This window comes from Hirundo rustica, chromosome 2 (genome assembly GCF_015227805.2).
Source record: "Hirundo rustica isolate bHirRus1 chromosome 2, bHirRus1.pri.v3, whole genome shotgun sequence".
Taxonomy (NCBI): Eukaryota; Metazoa; Chordata; class Aves; order Passeriformes; family Hirundinidae; genus Hirundo; species Hirundo rustica.
The window spans coordinates 24935518-24954866 of record NC_053451.1 but is presented as its reverse complement, the minus strand read 5'-3'; the positions used below and the strand labels follow the sequence as shown (position 1 = coordinate 24954866).

The window sequence follows — 19349 nt, the reverse complement described above, 5'->3', positions numbered from 1 at the left end:
CCTAACAAGGTGCCAGGATGTGGGAATCACCTGGGAAATAAAGATAAGCAGCATCTGTGTGTTTCAGGGATATCCACTAACCATATTTCCTCTCTCTTTTTGTCTTCTAGGTAAGTGAAGCTTTGATTTTCCTATGCATAGAGTGCCAGTGGACTGGGGCATGATGGACTGAGGAGGTGTTGTGTTCCTTGGCTCAAAGGCCACAGTGAAAGGTGTCCAACCTCAGGTGTTCATGGCTCTCCTGTTTGTTTTGTAAGTCTTTGCTAGAAAAAAATGTTGGATAAAGAGATGTCTTGTGACTGTGTGCTTCAGTGATTGGGATGGTTAAACTACATTGCTTTATACCTGGTCAGTAAGTCATTGCCTGTGTTGGGGTGCTCACAGCACACATGTGTACATGATTGTCCTGGCCTGGGCTAATGGAGTATCATCTGCAGTCAGAAGCGTATCTAATCTTTTATTTGTCACCATTCCTCTCCCCCAGGCTGGTTTATAATGAGATCATTGAGCATTATCCATGCAGTCTCTCTTCAGCATGGGTGCCAAAAGGGCGTGCTGGTCTTGGAAGAGGCACTTGTGCAATTCCTGTCTTGTGGTGACTGTCGTGCCCCTGTACAGCTGCAGTGCAAGTTGTGTGGGAGCAGCAGGCTGTGGTGTGCCTGCCAGGCCGAGTCCCCTTTCAGACACCACGTTCTTGTGGTGCATGACCTGAGCCTGAAAAAGTACTTTTGAAAATATATTTTTACCATTCTTATTTCCACTGGGCACTGAAGTCCTGATGACAACATTTGAAATCAAGATTTATGTCTGTATGGACTTAGCATACAGCAAGCTGCAGTTCATTCTTTGGCTTTTTAAGTTCCTGACGGCTGCCTCTATACCATCTACCTTGTTACATACTGAGCCCGTACAGCTCTCCAGGGAATAGCTTTGGGTTTGTGCATTTGGCTTCCAGGATCGTACAAATAGTGTATGATTCAGGGTTGCTCCTCCTCTTTTTAAGCCCACAGGCATTATGTGGTAGACCACATAATGCTGGTGTGGGAGACCAGCAAATAACATGTTTGGAAATCCAAGTGCAAGTGAACTACAGACTTTTGTGTATACGTATAAATTCTAGTCATACAGAAACATCAAACAGACTTCATATATTATTTCAATTCTTTTAACTTTTCACAGTAGGAGACAGTATTGAATAGCTGATTTTAATTTATATCATTTGTACAGGGTGTGTATGTGCTTCTGCTTACAATTGCAGTGTTGTGCTCCTATTTATTTAGAGAAGCTTTCCAGATTATCTGTGCTATCTTACTGGCTTTAGCTAGTAAAATAAGAACTGCTCTTTGTTCTGGTTATGTCCAAAAATGGAGGTTTATGATAATGTGGCATTTCCCAAGCATGGTCATCATTACTTAGCATTCCTGCTGGGATATCCCCGCTGTCTCTGCAGAGGAATTCTGTTGGATGACTGAGGTTCTGTTTCAAAACAAGGAAATGGATGAGAAAACATTTTTCTGAGCAGACCAGATGGAATAATAAGGGTTTGAGAAGCTATGTGAGGCTGAGTTTGACATACAGACTTGAGCCACACAACTAAGTCTAAGGGAAAGAGAGTAAGGAACAGAAGAGAAGAACAAATTTGTGGTTTGTACTACCCTGATGCTTTCCATCTTGAATCCACCAGTTTTGCATCTGTAATACAGCTGTTTTGTACTCAAAGTTGGTTCATTTTGTTGTTTTATTATCTGGAGCAGATAGTACCTGAGAGGCGGATTGTGAGGCTTGTGCATGTTCCCGGTGTCCTGGAGGCTGAGTGGGGCAAGCTGTCTTCCTGTAACGCCTGTGTTACTGGCCTGTCCCTGCCAAGCTTTAGACTTGTCTCTCTATTCAGAATTTTCATCTGGCCATCTTATCTGGATCAGCCTTCTATAGGGCTCTTTGTGGCTTTGGCTCGTCCCTTTGGATTGAGTTTGCTGCAAAGAGTATTATTGCTGGTATAAAGCTGACATTTCCATCTGATGAGCTTCAGGATGTACATCACACGAACAAACGTGAAAACTGAAAAGCGGATAGTGTAGTATATTAGCTGAACTCAATAGGGTTTTCAGCGCAGAAGCTGACAGACCAAAACCTAGAATCTCCACCTCCCTGACACTTTAATGTATTCAGATCCCTGTTGCACATTGTAGCCATGACAGACGATTCCAGGGCAGAGACACCTTGTGCAGTGACATCGTCACAAAGCTGTGTAATTAGTTCAGAAGCTGCAGAGCCAGAGAGAATCGTCTTCTGTCCGTGTTCAGATGCAGAGTTCAGTGAAGAAACGCTTTTGCGTTTGTTGCAGCCAAGTCCTGTTGCATAACCGATGCCTCAACATCACAGCTGGGGACAGCAATTTCTGTTTCCACTTCGGCCTAAAGAAAAACAGGAGTCTCAGCTGGAAGGGCCACAGCAGGGAGTGACAGTCTTGACATGTGGGCCCCAGGAACCCAGATCTTCCCTCTGCATCTCTTTTCATAGTCCAGCGTGCATTTTCTCAGTAAGAAGAACAGCCTAGCCCACGCTTTTCTGCCCTCTCAGCTGTACCAGCGTGTCTCTGTGCAGGTCTGTAGTGTTGAGCACATCCAAAGCCTCTCTGAGGAAATCCCCCTCAGTGCTCTCTTTTGCTTTGTTACTCTTCAGCCAGATCAGTTCTCTTATCTGATTCATAGCACAGTCTCACAAAGTTCTGCTGTCGCTTGCTAGATGTATACATAGGGACAAGAATAAGTGAAGGGAGAGACAGGCTGTGTTTGAGTTGAGAATATGTTACACCAGACAGAACCTTATTTACTGGTTTGTTTTTCATATCCCTTATTTTTTCCTTCATAGCTGCTGCTGTCCTTTGATGTAATAATATCCTTAGTCCAAAAAGACTCAAGGTTTTAAAACCCATAAATAGATGTGGAATTCTGTTTAATTAGCATCTGGTTCTCCAGCATCTTGGTGATTAGGAATTTATCTGAAAGGCTTTACATGAGTTCCTTAGTCACATGACCTAAAGAACTGGCACTTTTAAGAAAACCCTAATGCTGTGGTGAAATAAAATAAATCAGTCGAGCTGCCATTTGTTCAAGCAGCATCCTTCCGTGGACACTGGGGAGTAAGGAAGAAGTCTTTGCCCAAACAGGAATACAAAAGAAATCATCAAATCATTTATGGCAGCTTCCTTATCGTTATCATTAGAGCTAATGCCATCATCATTTTCCCCAGTGAAAGCAGGGCCTCTGGGGCCTCACTGCTTCCTGACAGTGGAGACACCCATGTGCATATTAATATGTAGCTCTGCTTATGCTAATGGCTGCTATTTGTAACATTAATTTTTTTTTCACCATAAAAAAATAACAACAATAATAATAATGCTTTGTCTTGAGGATTTCAGCTCTAATGTGCTTTGCAAGGAATGCAAGGGGAAGAAAAAAGCCTCTGACCTAATTTTTTATATGCTTGAGGGGAAGAACAAATTTGCAGGTGGTGTGGGTGCTGAAATGCTTGCCCTCTTCATAAGCACTGGAAAGGTCAATGGGGAAGCTGCTCTACCTCGTGCATAAGGCGAGCAGCAACATCATTCACTGTGATTGCTCCAGATTCCTGCTGGAAGGTCCTACTTGGACTGAATCAGCACACAGGCTGTTCTCTTACGGGCAGCCCTCTCATCTGGGCTGCAATGATGAGCAACACACTGGTGCTTGCTCTGGGCAATAGAAAAGTGGGGCGAGCAACCACTTGTGTCTGGGTATGTCTCTGTTAAATTTTGAGCGCTCCCTGGGTGGCTTCAAGGCCAGTCAGTCTGACCTTGCAGTTAGCAAGCCCAACAGTGTGCCTCTGGGCATACTCTTGTGTGCCTGGGGGTGATGTGGCATGAGACATGGGTCATCTGGAAGCAGCTGGCTTCCTTTTACTCTAAAGAAAATGTCCATGATGAATGGCACAGGTCTCATTCCTACCCTGTCTACCCAACAAACCACCATCATTGGTTTTGTTCTGATAGCATCCTTTTCGGTATTAGTTACTGCAGTCGCTGTAGCCAGTAGTTACAGCAGCTGCCCAGCATCATTCTGCTCCTTGAGGGGCTGTGCAAATGCAGGAAGGCTGGGGTTTTCTCAAATGGCTTTCAGTTTTCTAAGTCTCTCAAGCTTTTGGAGTTGGATTGCTGAGTTCCTGTTTTATTTCCAAGCTTCAGTGTATTCCCCTGGCCTCTGCCCAAATGTCCAAGTGATGCAAACAGGGATCATGTATAGAAGGCAAAGGGATAAACAAAAAAAAGGGGAAAGTAACAAAAATCTTGTCAGGTTGGCTCCTCAAGTCTAAGATGCTAGCAAACTGGTGCCATCTGGGGCAGTGGGGCAATGCCTGACTGTTCTGCAGGACAGGTGCTGAATAGCATGTTGTTAACACTGGTTATTTGATGCAAGTAAATAAAGAAAGGTTAAAGGATTTCTCAGGATGAGTGAGTGAGAACCTTTCACATTGTCAGTAATTGGTTACTCTGGGACATTATGATGATGTTTAATAGGCCCCTCAGTGGTAATTTTAGTAGCCTTTCCTAATGCCTGACAAATACTGAACACGGCGTACTTTGTTACTTTAATTAAAAACTCTTTAAAGAAAATGTCAGTGGTGTTCCAATAGCCTGAGGTTTATTTGGGAGTGTGGGGGAAACTGTTTCTTCTCAGAAGGAAGACATAGAGATGCCACTTTTCTGTGTGGAACCGTCTCTTGGATGAGGACATGTCTTTTCTTACATCTTGTTTATTTTGAAGTGCCTGAATTTTGAAGTGTTTCAAGCTTCTTTTCCTTGTACTGCAATGGTTTATTTGTGCATTAAGTGCTTATAGTGGTATTTACTATTTTACTTTTTGACTTGAGGGGAGAGAGGGAAGAGGAGATCACACCATCTGTTGGATCCATATATTACAACATTTGGTTAGAGAAGAAGAAAGCTACCAGGAAAAAAAAAAAAAAAAGGGCCTTAAAATTACTTCCCTTTCAAAGCTGATATTCAGAGATGTCCCTTCCCAATATCAGTTGTCTTGCTGCCCCAGAGCATGAGGCTGTCTTACAAGTTACCATGTACCTTAGAGACTAAACCAGCACTGTCTTCCCCAGTCAGGAAAATTTCCAAATACCTGTCCTTATTGTTACCTGCCTCTACGTTTGGGTCAAGGCAAAAATTACAATTTCATACTTTTCATTATAAACCTTCCAGGGGCTAATAACATTATTAAAAAGCAAAACAAACCAAAACAGCAGCAAAAAACCCAAAACAAAACATAAAAACACAAAACCAAAAACCAACAACAAAACAAACGCACATACCAAAAAACCCCAAAACCAAAAACCCACCTGACATCTCGGAGCCTCATGAGACATGAATATTTAAGCATGTATCCCAAAATGAATGACTTGTGTCTGAATCATGTGATTTAGAAATACTTTCAAAACAAATAAATTATACTTATAGCTTAAAATAAACTAAAAATTATACCATTTTTAAATACCCTTGTGCAAATAATGTTAAGTTTAAAAATACCCTTAACTATTCTACTCTGATGGTTTTGTCCTTGTGTATCACAGCCCCTATGGCATGAAAACTGAGAGGAGGTGGAAGATGGGTTTAACTGTTCAAATTCCTAGCACTTTAAATTGGAAGCTATAACACTGAGCTCATTGCACCTTCATCGTTCTTAAGAAGGAAGCAAGCTGACCTTTGTAGTGCAGTCAAATCCTGAAAGTAAACAAAGACTGTACCTGGAGAGGAATTAACAGAGGTGTTGGACCATCTTTCAGGAACAGTTAGCTGAACGTGTCATTGGCAACAGAGGAAGCAAATGTTTCATAGGCTACTTTTGCAAAAGAAGGGGGCTTCAGCTTTCCTTTTAGGAAATGGTCCTGCATCAAATTCTACTGTTTAGCATGCTTTTTGTAAATTTACTATTGCTGCATTGGCTCTAGAAGAGTTGGTCCCATTTTAAACTTTATGATGCAGTAAGTATAGAGTCTTCTCCCAAGGTTCTTAGTTGTATACTTCCCCTTTAGAGAAAGGTCAGTTATGGTTGTGCTGGAAATGCTGTGAGAATTATCTGAGGGTTGTTTAAATTGCCCTCTGAGGTGTATTGATCTTAATGAAAGTAAAATGTGTCCTCTTGTGGCAAGGAAGATAGGGATGAATCTGCTATATGAGGGCATCTCTGTGGCCAGATTTGGTTAGCAAAATCTCTTAGTTTTGCTGCGCAGCTCTGTCTTGAATAGATGGAGATGTTACGTCCATTCGTGTGTTTTCTGTGCCTGCACTGGCAGGGTTTTCTAAATACCTGTGGAGAGGCACAAGGTATTTGTCAAGTGCAGTGACATAAAAGAGATGTTGTGGGAAATTATAGCACTGGCAGTTCAGCTCTAAGGAGGGCAGTAAGTCTTTATGGATTCTCCGGTACTTTTGAGTAACACTCAGTGGATTTGTTCTCTAGGCTACTGGGTGCCTTCAGGATGCAAAGAAAAATGGTGCTAAAGGGAATATCTGGGTTCACTGGGGAAAAAACACCATTGACTGTGCAAAACATACTCAAAACTCACTGTCAGTACAGCATTTTTGTGATTCATGCCAAAAAATGGTTCAGGGAGAAATAGGTGTAAAATACATGTAGGAAGGGACAGTACAGTTACAGGGGCACTGGTGGAAAAAAGAAAGTGAGGAGTGTGTATTAGGTGTGTGTATTCCCTTGTGTGTATTCATCCTTGTGGATCCTCCTCCTATTTATTAACCAGCAATGGATATCCTCATACTGTTTATTTGTTCCCTAAGCTTTACAGGGCCTGAGCTGGATGAAGCACCTGCCCTTATTTGCAGTCTAAGCCCTTGCACAATAACAGTGTAATCATCACAGCCATAGTGACAAAGTCATTCATAACAACTGATATGGTTTATCACGTGTGACACGTTTGTTAGGTGTGTATGAGCTCAAGTTACATCCTTTCTCAGGGAACCCAAAAGAAGTTTCTGTCCCAGATACCTTCTCCCTGTTGACTTCTCCTTGGCTTGGCACAGCGAGCACAGGGTACAAAGCTCAGTGGAGACTGTTTTCTTTTATTTGTGCACCAGAGACAGCTAGGATAGGTGATTTTCCCAGTGTAGATCCCCTGGTTCAGAGGAATGCAAGGTTTAGCACTCTATCTCTCCACCATGCACATCAGCTCTGCAAGTGTCTGTTGCCCCCTCGTGACATGAACTCCCAGACTGGAGCTCATTTGACTCTGAGGTTAATTTTCTTTAGCCACTGGCAGGCTGATTTAAGTGTCAGCTCATTATGATGGCATTCTAATTAGAGCCCCACGATAGCCTTTGACCCTGGGAAATGACTTGGGAGAGAAGAGGCAAATAGGGTGATAAGCTTAGATGCTGGCACACAGGAGGAAATATATCCTGCCTGACGTTTGTGGGTGTCAACTTCAGTGTTATCAGATTGTCCTCTGGGAAGGACTGGTTATTAGTATTTATCTCCCTCACACAAATTCAGCCGCACTGATTTTCTCTTGCTTCTAAGGGAGTTGCACCTTCTTCTTGCCAGGAATGGATTTAGTCCTTTGCCTTCATTTTCAAGGTGTATTTTGTGTAGTTTTAGAAGAGCTGATCACGTCTCTTATTGGGTGGAAGAGCAAGTCTTCACTGGGACATGTGAATTTTTTCCATGCCTACCTAGGAAGAGGAGCTGATTCTTTTTTTTCCTCAGGGTATAGAAATGGGAAGGAAAAAAAAAAAATATTCAGGTAAAATTAGTATTTCAACAGTACCTATGCATCTGCATCCACATCCTAGAAAGTTTGTTTTTTAATTATTTTTTTTTTTCTTTTGTTCCTATGTGACATAGCCTTTGGAAAAACGAGTGGGATAGTCATCCTGATCTAAACATGTGAGTCTCCTGCACAACACCGGCAATATCTGAAGCAGATCCTCTCAACAAAGCTTTCCTTTTTTAGGAAAATGTACAGTTAGAACAAATCCTGCCTAAGAATGCTGTCTGCCTTCTGCAGACAGGTTTTCTTTCTGCACCTTGAATCATGCCATTTCCTGCACACCTTATCAGGACCTCCTAGCACTCTATGTCTCCAACATCTTTCCCCTTCCTATCCTTTGATAGCTTTTATTTGCTTTATTTCTCGTATTCCTCAAAGATGGGGAAGTACCAGGTCTGCAATGATGGCGTAAAGAAGCTTGGAGGATCTAAGCTGGATCCTCTGGAACTGAAAGCAGTGGCAAATTTGGATCCCTTTCCTGTCCTCACCATACCTGGGGCATCTAAGGATGTCCTTTGGCATTCTAAGTCTGTGGCTGGACCCCTGGCAGACTGATCTATGAAATCTCATGGTTTACCACTGAGCAGGAGGTAAGTTTGTCCTGCATGGAACAGGTGGGGAAACAAAACAGAGAGCAAAACAGAGAGGTTTATGCAAAGCATCATAGCAAGTCAATGGCAGAGTGTACTAGAACTTAACTGTCTGCAGTTGTGCTTGACTTGACCCAAGGCTCACTGAAATCATTCAAGCTTTGTTAAGAGTCGAATCTTTTGATATTTGACATTTTTGTGCACAGCAAAGTTGTTATCCTCAGAAAATACCAGTTAATTGAAACCTTGTGTGGAATTGTCACTGTTTCAGCAAGGTTTTGCCAGGAAGAATTTCGCATTTCCAGGTTTATGTGCTTCCTCACCAAGCCAGAGAGGTCACACAGGAGTAGCCAGGAACTTGGAAGCCAGATTTCTCAACTGGGATTGGAGACATGGGAAGTAGTCCTATGGGGAAGACATCCTTCTGAATCAAGTTGAGCAGAGGCTGGAGAACAGAAGGCTAATGTTGCAGAGGAGTGAGGTCTTGCTTTTGCATTTGGTACAGAGTGGGGGGCAGGGAAGGTCATTATCGCAGTGTGGTCTTGGCTCGGTCTGGTTGTGGAATGGGAATGACATCTTAACAAGCGGTATGGGATAGAAGTTTAGTTTTCTGCCCACCCCTTCTGGGGGCTAGCAGGTTGTCCAGATCTTGTCTGTAATAAGTCCTATAGGGCAGGACTGATTTTCAGAAGCAACAGTTGAGAAGTTAACTTCTCGTAGTAACGAGATACTTCAGTAGTGTTCCCAGCCAGCATGCCATCTCATAATTATTGGCTTTTGTGTGTGTATAGTATCCTGCTTGTCTTCCTCTCCTCTATATGCATGCAGGCATTCGCTCATTCCTATCTCCATCATCTTTAACTAAATTAGAGTAAAATACTTCATTACTGAGACTTTCAGCCACGAGTGTGGGCCCCAGGGAGTTTATTTTCATACAAATGTATTATGCACAAGGTTGATCTGATCACAGACAATTTGAACTATCTCTGCACCCCCAGGAAAATTCTTTCATAAATGTAAATGATGTGACACTCCAAAGAACAGAAAACAAGACAGAAGGAGAAAAGAGAAGAAAAGAAAGAAAGAATCTTTATGCTTATAGAAAGGAGATTATGGGCAACTGCAGAGGTACTGGGTCTTAAGTGCAGGATATGAAGCTGTCAGTGCTCTTTTGCCTGCCCTTTTCCTTCTCTCAAAGTGTAGCCTTCCCATCAAACGCCAAGCTGTTGAAAGGTACTGGAGGAGGAAGAGTGATGAATTAAGTATGTTTGAGATTATAATAACTGTTTCTATGGCAACAAGAAAATGCCCTCCATGGCTTTTGTTTGTGTTTTGAGCAAGGAGGCGCATGAAGTGAAGATTTGTAAACAGAAGGCAGCGGGAAGGGATGCAGGCAGGGGGCTTTGTGGCACCCTGCCCATGATGCTGACCCACTTCAGGCACACGTGGCTTCTGATGTGTGGGGCTTTCTTCTGCCTTGCTTCAGCTGTCAGTTGCAACTTTGGCTTTAGACTTCTTCTGGGACGTGAGAGAGATCAAGAGAGCAAAGGCACATGCTTTTCCAGATTCTTCATTACTGAGCTGCTCAAAAGTTGGTACCTATAGAACTCAGTGTCCTCTAGTGAGGATATGCAGGAGTGAGCCCAGCATGCTTCTCCATGGATTTCCTCCACTCTGCACCATCATAGGGAGCACAGACCTGACCCTACAGGGATCTCCCGGTACAAGCAGTAAGCATGGAGGGTGAGTTAGTCCCCACTTTCACAGAATATTAATCCTCCACACAAATTCACTGGGCAGGAAGATGCAATGTAACTGAAACCACTTTGGCTTCCCCTCTCCAGCACGGCACAGAGAGACCTATCTATTATTAAAAACCCTATTAGTCGTGGTAAGATTGTACCACTCCCTCTCACTGTAGCTGCTGAGCGCTGTCTAATTGGTTTTTATTACTACGCCATCCCTGGGAGCGTGTGGAGCTCAAATACAGATTTGCTAAGACATTTGCGTTCACTTGTCCTCGTTGGGGATGCTTTTAAACCGTTTAAGATTTTGTCAGGAGGATTAAAAAAAGAGGACAAGGGAGGAGGAACTAAGAGAGATGGTTCCCAGGCTGGAAATGATGTGGAGAATGGAGACAACAAGAGGCAGGACCAAGAGAGCTCAGTTTGGCTGATGTTTCCAGCAGTTTTCCTGATGGACAATTGGCCTCCCTGGGTCTTCCAGCAGACAGCTACTCCAGTTTTCTATTTCCCAAAGAGAGATGCACTTGCTAGGCTCCCAGTCACTGGTATTCCAGCTTTGTTGTGCTTGCACACAGAGCAGTCCTCTCACCCTGGAAATAGAAGTGGGTTTCAGTGAGAGAGTAGGACAGACTGTGCCCATCAGGCACAGGGCATGGCCAGATGAGCACACTGACCAGCAACCCACTGACACACAACTGGTTCCTTCTGTCCCTCAATCCCTCTATTTTACCATGCTTTTTCCTCCACAAACTGTCTTGGTCCTTTCTTTTTGTTCCTTTGGTCTTTCCCCAGTATATCCCTGTAAGTCCTGTACAATCCCCAAGGTGCTCTGCATCCCATAACATGTGCCATTCTCCCTAAGCAGTATCCTAGGGATTCACACCCCTGTCCTGTGTCACCCGCATCTCCAGCAGCGATGGTCTCTCTTACTGCCCCATTGCCCTTTGCTCTGCTGGTACCAGTGTTTGCACAGCTCCATCTGGATGTCTGAGGCTCGCAGGGAGAGGAGCGCTAGCTCTGTGACTAATGTTATTTGGGTAGCAGCATGCCACACAAATTCAAAGGTGTTTCAGTGCTGGGAGCTGCCATGAGGCAGCTGGTGAGATTTCCAAGTCCTCCCAAGCAGCGTAGGTGTCTCTCTTTTTGAAATGAGTGAATGTTAAAGGAACTCATCAGTTTGGTGAGACATTTCTAGGAAAGGAAAGGGAAAAAAAAAAAAAAAAATCTTTCTGACCCTTGAATCTCCTAAGTAGTTTTACGCATTTTGGGCTTGGTGTCCTTAGCAATTGGAAAAAAATCAGACTTCTTGTGGAGAGTGATGTAACTGCCTTTTGCATGTGAGCTGCCTATCCAAGAAAGCGTAACAGTTGGATACGTATGCTCCATGTAGCCAATTAAACAAGCTGTAAAGCTGCATCACCACTTGCTCGGTTCAGGCTGGGACATTTTGGGTTTTGTGGTCACTGATCAAGTGAAATTGTTTATGTTCATTCACTGATTCCACAGGCATTCCTGCTGCAGATGGAAGAACATCCAGCTGTTTGAGGAGGGCAGCTTTCCTCCAGGTTTTGATAGTTTCATAGTGTCTGGAAACACGCTTGCATGCTAGTGAGAGCAAATGAATGTTTTTTTTCAGGGATTGACCCCCAGTGAGGCACTCCAAGGCTCCCCACAAAGGCAGTGAAAAAGCTCTGCCCTGCCTGCTGTGTGTGGGCTGGCAGGGCACACTCTCACCTTTCGTCTCTGGAAGGGGCTTTTTCAGCCTGCTTCACTTCTCCTGCCAGCACCTCACTTAAGCACACACAGGATGTTACTCTTCCTGTGGTGCCTGTTGTGTTAATGGGATACGTTTAAAGCCAACTCCACTGTAATTTCATTTTCCTTAGGGAGAGGGGGGGGAAAGCACTTTCTCCTCTGAGCTACATCTCCGCTGCTCAGTCTGCCTCTCTCCCCGAGTCTGCAGCATGCTCATTTCTCTCCCAGATAATGAAAAATGCCAGGAGCCAGGCGAGCCCTGGAGGGGTTCTTGTGGATGCCCTGCTGCTCTGCACCACACAACACAGGCTAAGCCCCATCTTCTCTCCCTGCAGTGGCCTTGGCTATGGCCTCTTTCTACTGCCCCTTGTTTGTTCTAGGACAGCTGGACCATGCATCCTGCAGCAGTCTGCACCTTCAGCTGGAAATCACTCAGTACAGAAGCTTGTGATACAATTCTTTAACGGGAGCTTGTTGCCCAACATGTCACACCAAAGTGCTGCCATTTGGCTTGGGGTTTGCAGGTTCTGGCCCAAGTGCTGGCATTTACTGTACAAAATCATTCAGGAGCTTCCAACACCAGCAAGGCCCCCCTTCCCCATATGATGTTGTTGCAGTTGCAGTGGCTGAGATGGAGGCTAGTTCTCAGAGCATTAAAGAGAGGGAGTCACTGGCAGGGCTTTTCCCCAGGGGTCCCATAGTCCTGTAATTCAGTTCCCCCTCAGTCTGAAAATCCTCTGTCAGTCTTCGGGGTTTACAGAGAAACTTGTCTGCTTTCTGGGGCACTCAGGGCTGCCTGAGATGAATGGGCAGCCAGGGGAGGGAGTGTTGTTTTTCTGTCTGAACAGTTGATGTTTTTCTGTTGTGTGGGTTGGGATATGTTGCTGGATTTGATTTTGGTTTGCTGTACTGTTGTTTGTTGAATAGCTTGGGGGGTTATATATAACATTGAAATGGTTGGGGCCTGCAAGGGGTACATTTTCCTGGCATTTAAAAAGAAATCAAAATAGATGAGACATTTTTCTTGTAATTAGAGATCGTACCTAAATCAAATGCTTTACACCTGACTCCCCTCCTATTCCCCTACTTCCCACCCCTCTCCCCCTCCTACACACATACGAAGTTCAGCTGTTTGGAGTGCAGCTGAGAATTTCCTACTGTCTGTTAAGAATGAAGTAAACCTCTTTTCCTGGCTCTTGTAAAAAACCCCAGCCTACAATGCGAAGCACACGCATGGCTCTCGCGGCTGTTCCGTAGCTGGAACTCCTCTCCGGCTGCGGTGGAGGTTGTTTCTGAATTACCCTCAGCAGGCAGTTCCCCCGCTCACAGGTCAAGGTCGGTGCAGCGATGGCCACGTCCCTCTGCTGGCACTTCCCCGTGGGAATGACATTACCCCTCACACCTCTCCCCCCCTCCTACTCCCTACAGCCTGTTATTAAACAAGGACAAGTGAGTAGCTTGTCTGTGTGCTGTGTGCGAGAGCGCGACTCTGTCACCTGATGCATACAGATGGCTTATTAACCAATTAATTCATAGGACTAAATTGGCTAAATCAAACTAAATGACACCCAATTGCTGTACAAGGGTAGAAATGGATTGGAATAAGTGTTTCTTAAATGCCAGCCTCGTTGAGCAAAGGAATGAGTAGCAGAGGGAGGAGGGGGGCCTTATGGAGGAGTGGGGACGACAGCAGACGCTGGCAGGCAGCATGAGCAGAGCCGTCCATGGCATCACGTCCTAGGGAAGGAAGTGGTTCATCAGCCTGTGGCAGGTTGTGCTGCCAAGAAATCAGAGCACTCTTTTTGCTGGTGACACTTCTGGCCTGGGAATGCCTCTGGAAAGGGAGTCCCAGCCACTGCCTCACTCTGTGTCCTGGGCAAAAGAAGGGGTCTACTTGAAGCCCAGAATTTGGTCGAAGCACAGATTATTAAGTGAACTATTGTTGATTACAGCATGATCTATTATTCATTTGTCTGAGGAGCGAGGGTTTGATTTTTCAGAAGTGCAGTCTACCTCCTCCTCTGTCTGAAGTCCCTAGGAACAATTATGTTCATCTTCATCATCCTGAAAACTGGTTCTTTCTCCTTTCTATAACCATGCCCTCAGGACTGGCCAGAGCAGCTGCACACAGCTGGAATGCTTCTGTGTGCCTTGCCTGCAGCAGTATTACCAGTTGCTTAAAGATGCTTCTCTCTGTTTCATGCCTTGTCATTATTTATTTGGGGGTGGGGATGGGCTGGCCTTGGCTGGCTGCTGCATGGCCACCAAGATGCTCTATCACTCCTCCTCAGCAGGACAAGGGAAGATAACAACTACTGTCACTGGCACAACAGACTAGACTTTAGAAAAATAATTTAATTTGTTGCCAATTAATAACAGAGTAGGGTAGTGAGAAATTAGAATGAAACTAAAAACTTCTTTCCCACCCCTCCCTTCTTCCCAGGCTCAGCTTCACTGCCAACTCTTCCTTCTCCCCCACGTGCTACACAGGGGAACAGGGGGAATATGTGTTGCAGTGTGTCCATAACACTGTCTCTGGTGCTCCTTCTTCCATGTGCTCTTCCCTTGCTGCAGCATGCAGTCACACCCACAGGAGACAGTTCTTCAGGAACTGCTTCAATGTGGATCCTTCAATTTTCAGGAATGAACTGCCCCATGTGTTGTAGCTTCTGGTGGAAAGCTTGTTCCTACGTAGGCTCCATTCCATAGCCACAGCTCGTGTTAGGAGCCTGCTCCAGCAGGGGCTTTTCAAGGGCTGCAGCTTCCTCCAAGGCACATCTACCTCCTGCATTGTGGGTCCTCCCGAGACTGCAGAAGAATTTGCTCCTGCATTTGGAGCTCCTTCTCCTCTCCCTCTCCACTGACCTTGGTGTGTGCAGGGCTTTTTTTCTTCCATTATCTCCTCCCTTGCAGATGCTGAACAGTTATTTTTCACCCTTTCTTAATTACGTTATCACAGAGGCACTACCTACATCACTGGTTGACTCAGCTTTGGACTGTGACAGGTTTGAAATGGCATTTTGGAGCCAGCAAAACAAGGCTCAGTCCAGCATGGGAACAGGTCCTGCTGGCTTCGCACAGAAGCCACTTCTACAGGCTCCCTTCCCTCTCAGCCTCACCATATAAACTGAACATAGTATGCTACAAGAAGCTGTTTTTCTATATAGGAGAGCACACCTTTTTTGCTGTACTGAATGCTGACCTTTGCTCTGTTTTGTGATATAGAAGATGGATTTGGTAGGATTTACTGGATGGCCGGGAGTGGGAGGTATTTCCTCTGATCCCAGTTCAGTTTAGCAACTACCGAGATACATAAGAGTCATAACTTGATTTGGAATAGTGGAGGGGGTACAAAAGAAAGAAAAAAAAGAAAGGCAAGAGTTGCACATCAGAAACTACTTTTTTATGTTTTATGTTGCAGTTTGAATATTTTTCCTGCTTCAAGGCTATATCTCATACCATATCAAAATTTAGGTTGCTTGTACCACTGTTCTGCCAGAGCTGATAATCTGAGAGAGGTTTCCTGGCTGCTTCCCTTGGCAGGAACTTCATCTTTCTAGGCAGGACAAGGGGAGTCTGTGGCTCTCCTTAAGGTATGGCAGGGAGATGGTCCATGTGGGAATGTGGGAGACGTCAAGTCCTTGCATGAAGCAGAGCCATCCTCGCAACAGTTTATGGCAGTTTCCTGCTAGCAGCATCTTTGCTCAGCGTGACCCAAGGCAGACTCTTTGGCTGATTATTCACCTTGTGGTCCCTTGGTCCGTGCTATCTCCCCCAGGTGACACTGGAAAACTGTAACCAAGCGCTTGAGGGCATGAAGAGCAGGGACTGCTGTCCATGGACATGGCCAGGAAAGTGTTTGTTCCTGGAACTGGGCCTCAGGAGGGACTTAACTGAGGTTAAGTCTGGGTTGGTGTTGTTTGAGGGGCAGTTGGGCTTTGTGTGTGTTCAGGGTAGGGGTAATCTTTGGTACAGGAGACACTTGGATAAAGTGTCAGCTTTCTGGCAGAAGAAATGGCGAATCCTTTAGTGTGGGACAGGAGTGGAAGGTGTGTCTTGGTGATTATCACTGGGGTCAGCTGAGAAAAGAGTGACACCGAGCCTTAGCAAACCTTGCAGAATCAAGGCGCTCGCAGCGCACTTTCACACACCGCGAGAGCCAGAACCTCAGACACATGCACACGTGCGCACACATGCATATGTGCACACGTGCAGTGTGCATGCTCACAGCCACATGCCACCAGCATGCACACGGCTCTGGCCCCCCCCGCTGGGCCAGCATGAGCGGATTGCACCCAGGCATAGCCTGGAACATACGCGTTCATGGACTACAGCCCGCGAGGAATGAAACCTGTGCATATGCAAAACTGCCAAGAACACGTTCCCAGCACCCTAATGCTGGCTGTGGATAACCACCAAACAAACACATGCCTGACTATTATGTCAGTGTTAAAATTGCTCTTCTTCAGTTGCTGCAGCAAGATAAAGTATCTAAAGCCCGTCATGCTGCGGCATCTTTTTCAAGGCTGCACTACATGGAGTGTGTATAAAATATTGAATCATTTAGGAGATTTTCATCTTTTCTCTTTTTTTTTTTTTTTTTTTTTTTTTTTTTAAGAAGAATGGGATTTACACTTTGTCCAGTGGCAGAACAAATGTTTTATGTGCTGGAGCCAGGACTACTGCTCTAGACCATTTGATGCATATATTTTGTGGCCTTTTTTTCCCCTTTTTTTTTTTTTTTTTTTTTGTTCCCTTAGAATCATGCCTCTGAAAAGGGTCAAATCAACCATTTGGAAGGGTAATTTTTTATTCTTAGCACAGAGTGTACTCCAAGAGCTGTAAAACAAACTTTGTCACCCTTTCGTTAACATTTGTCCTGAAAAGATCCCTCACATTCCCTTGGCCCTAATAACTCTTATTATCCCTGAAGAAACAGTCTGAGCAAGGGAATGCTTTAATAATTCCAGAGGTGAAGTAGTAAGTTGTATGTGGTTTCCATTCAGTGAGAATTGGACTGAGAGAAAATTTAGCCATGCACCCGCAGACAAGCTGAACCTCTCAAGACTTTTGCAGGACTGTTTTTCCTCCCTTCAGTGCTCTGCTGCATCTACCTGTTTTCTGGAGGCTCTGATCATGCACAGAGGTTACTTGGCTCAGCAGATTTCTTTACAGCCTGTGTGTGATGTTGGCTTGCTTTAGTTGGGAGTAAATTTTCTGGTTTCAAAGAGTCCATTTTAGGGTAGAGGGATGGCCTGAGGCTCAGGAGAGGCCATTAGCTCAGGCTCGACACTGTACCGTGGTCAGGCTACACATGGATTGCATCTCTCTCAAATGCCTCAGTTTCTTCATCCCTTCTGGAGCTGTAAGAGTGCTGATTTATCTCAGAAGGAGCTAGAAAGACTCATCCATTAGTATTAGAAAGTTCTTTGGGGTCTCCAGTAGACAGATAAGCTACTGCTATGCTCTGAGCTGTTTTTCCTTCTCCACCCCATTTATAATGATCTGGACTCTCTTGAAGTCTGAAGTAGAAGCAGGCTGATCTTGGTACATTTTTTGGTTTTACCTTTAATTAGCAGAACTCTCAGTTCAGAGACCTTTCATGGGCATGGAGTACTTATTCTTTTATTGTTTCCATGGTCCAGAACAGAACTGCTTTAGACACAAAGCAACAGCCCAGGGTAATAAGAGAAGACAAAAATTTAATTAAGAAGAGAGAAGAAAGAGAAGAACACTCTTTTATTGCAAAAATGGAAGGGCTGAGGAGTCTTGTTGATGTTTGTCAGTGTAGTTAGATAGCTCTGTTATTGCTGATCTGAGAGAAAGCTCAAAAGATTTTTAAGTTCATAAAAACACCAGGACATTTTTAAAGATTCTGTGACTCATATAGTAATCATATAGTCTCTGGTCTGTGCTGCTTCTGTCACATTCAGAGATGTAGCTGAGAAACCTGTAAAACTCTTGTCCCTTCATTCTCCATTTGCATTAATGGGTGTAAGTTGGCAGTACTCACATGTGAAGAAATTGGTATAAAGTTTGGAAATTACTTCATCATTATATTTGATAATATAGATCTTATTAAAACTCCATGTCTGCAGATTGAGTGACACCAAAAGGATCAGCAAGGATCCAAGTAAGTGTGAGGGAGTCATGAGGGATCTGCTGCTCTAGCTAAATCTCTGCAGCAGATCTGTGGGGCTTGATGGAATTAATCCAAGAATCCTCAAATAGCTTCTCGTGTCAGCACAAAGCCTCTCTTAATGATTTTTGAGCAGTATTGGGAATCCAGAGAGATCCTGGCTGTCTGGAGGGTGGCGAAATTGTCAGATTTTCGATAACGGCAAAAAAGAAGGATCCTGGTAACTGCAGACCTGTTAGTCTCACTTCAGTGCCTGATAAAGTTATGGAGACTATTACTTTGGAAGGTACTGGAAAGCACCTGGAAGAGAAGAGGAGACTGAAGGGAGACCTTATTGCAGTCTGCAACATCCTCGTGAGGGGAAAAGGAGGGGCAGACACTGATCTCTCCTCTAAGGTGACCGGTGACAGGACTCGAGAAAATGGACTGGAACAATATTCCCAGGGAAGTGTTCACAGCCCCAAGACTGACAGAGTTCAAGAAGTGTTTGGACAATGCTCTCAGGCACATAGTGTGATTTTTGGGGGTGGTCCTATGCAGGGCAGAGTTGGACTTTTGGGATCCTCATGGATCCCTTCCAATTCAGCATATTCCGTGATAATCTCATTTCTTCCCCCATGCGAAGACGGGGAAAATCTTTCGGGGGGATAAGTGTCAGAATTCAGCTCTAGAGGAAAGTACACTTCCTCCAGTTTTCTTACCAGTCCCCAAGAAGCTGAGAAGGAGAAGGAAGGAGTTGAAAAACAGGAGGATTGAAACACAGAGAAGATCAAAGTCCAATGTGTCCTCAGACCAGACACCTCCTGTTGTCTCTTCTGAATGCTCAACAGTCCTGCAAGTGAGTCCTCTGAGACAAGAAGGAATGTTGAAAGTGCCTCGGTGAAATTGGATGTCTTGGACCAGCAACATACTTTATTTCATTAATGTTTTGGTGCAAGAAGAAGAAAAACATCTCTCTTATGGGTTTTCTGTCCTTATCTTTGAAAGATGTAGCAGGACTCAGGTGTAGAATCATGTCCACACAATGAGAGGTACATTCTGAGCAAATCTGTGTCTAAATGTTCATATCCTTATTTTGGGTATTTATTTAGTTGGAGGTTTTTTATCACTTTTCTCTGACCTTTAGCAAACTAAACATTTTGGCATTAAACACAAAGATTCACAGTAAAATGATGTGTGTGCGGTGGTGGAGAGAGACATCTTTTTATACTAAACAACCTCTCTTGGTCTGAAAATGTCTTTCAGAAGGATTTCACATCTCTGGTGAGAGGTTTTAGGGGGAAAACATTT

At 44.4% G+C, this 19349-nt stretch overlaps 1 protein-coding gene across 3 annotated transcripts in view; it reads left to right on the top strand.

Moving 5' to 3' along the window:
* LSAMP (limbic system associated membrane protein) overlaps positions 1–19349 on the top strand; it is a 987281-nt gene that overhangs the window by 134030 nt on the left and 833902 nt on the right. The window lies entirely within an intron of this gene.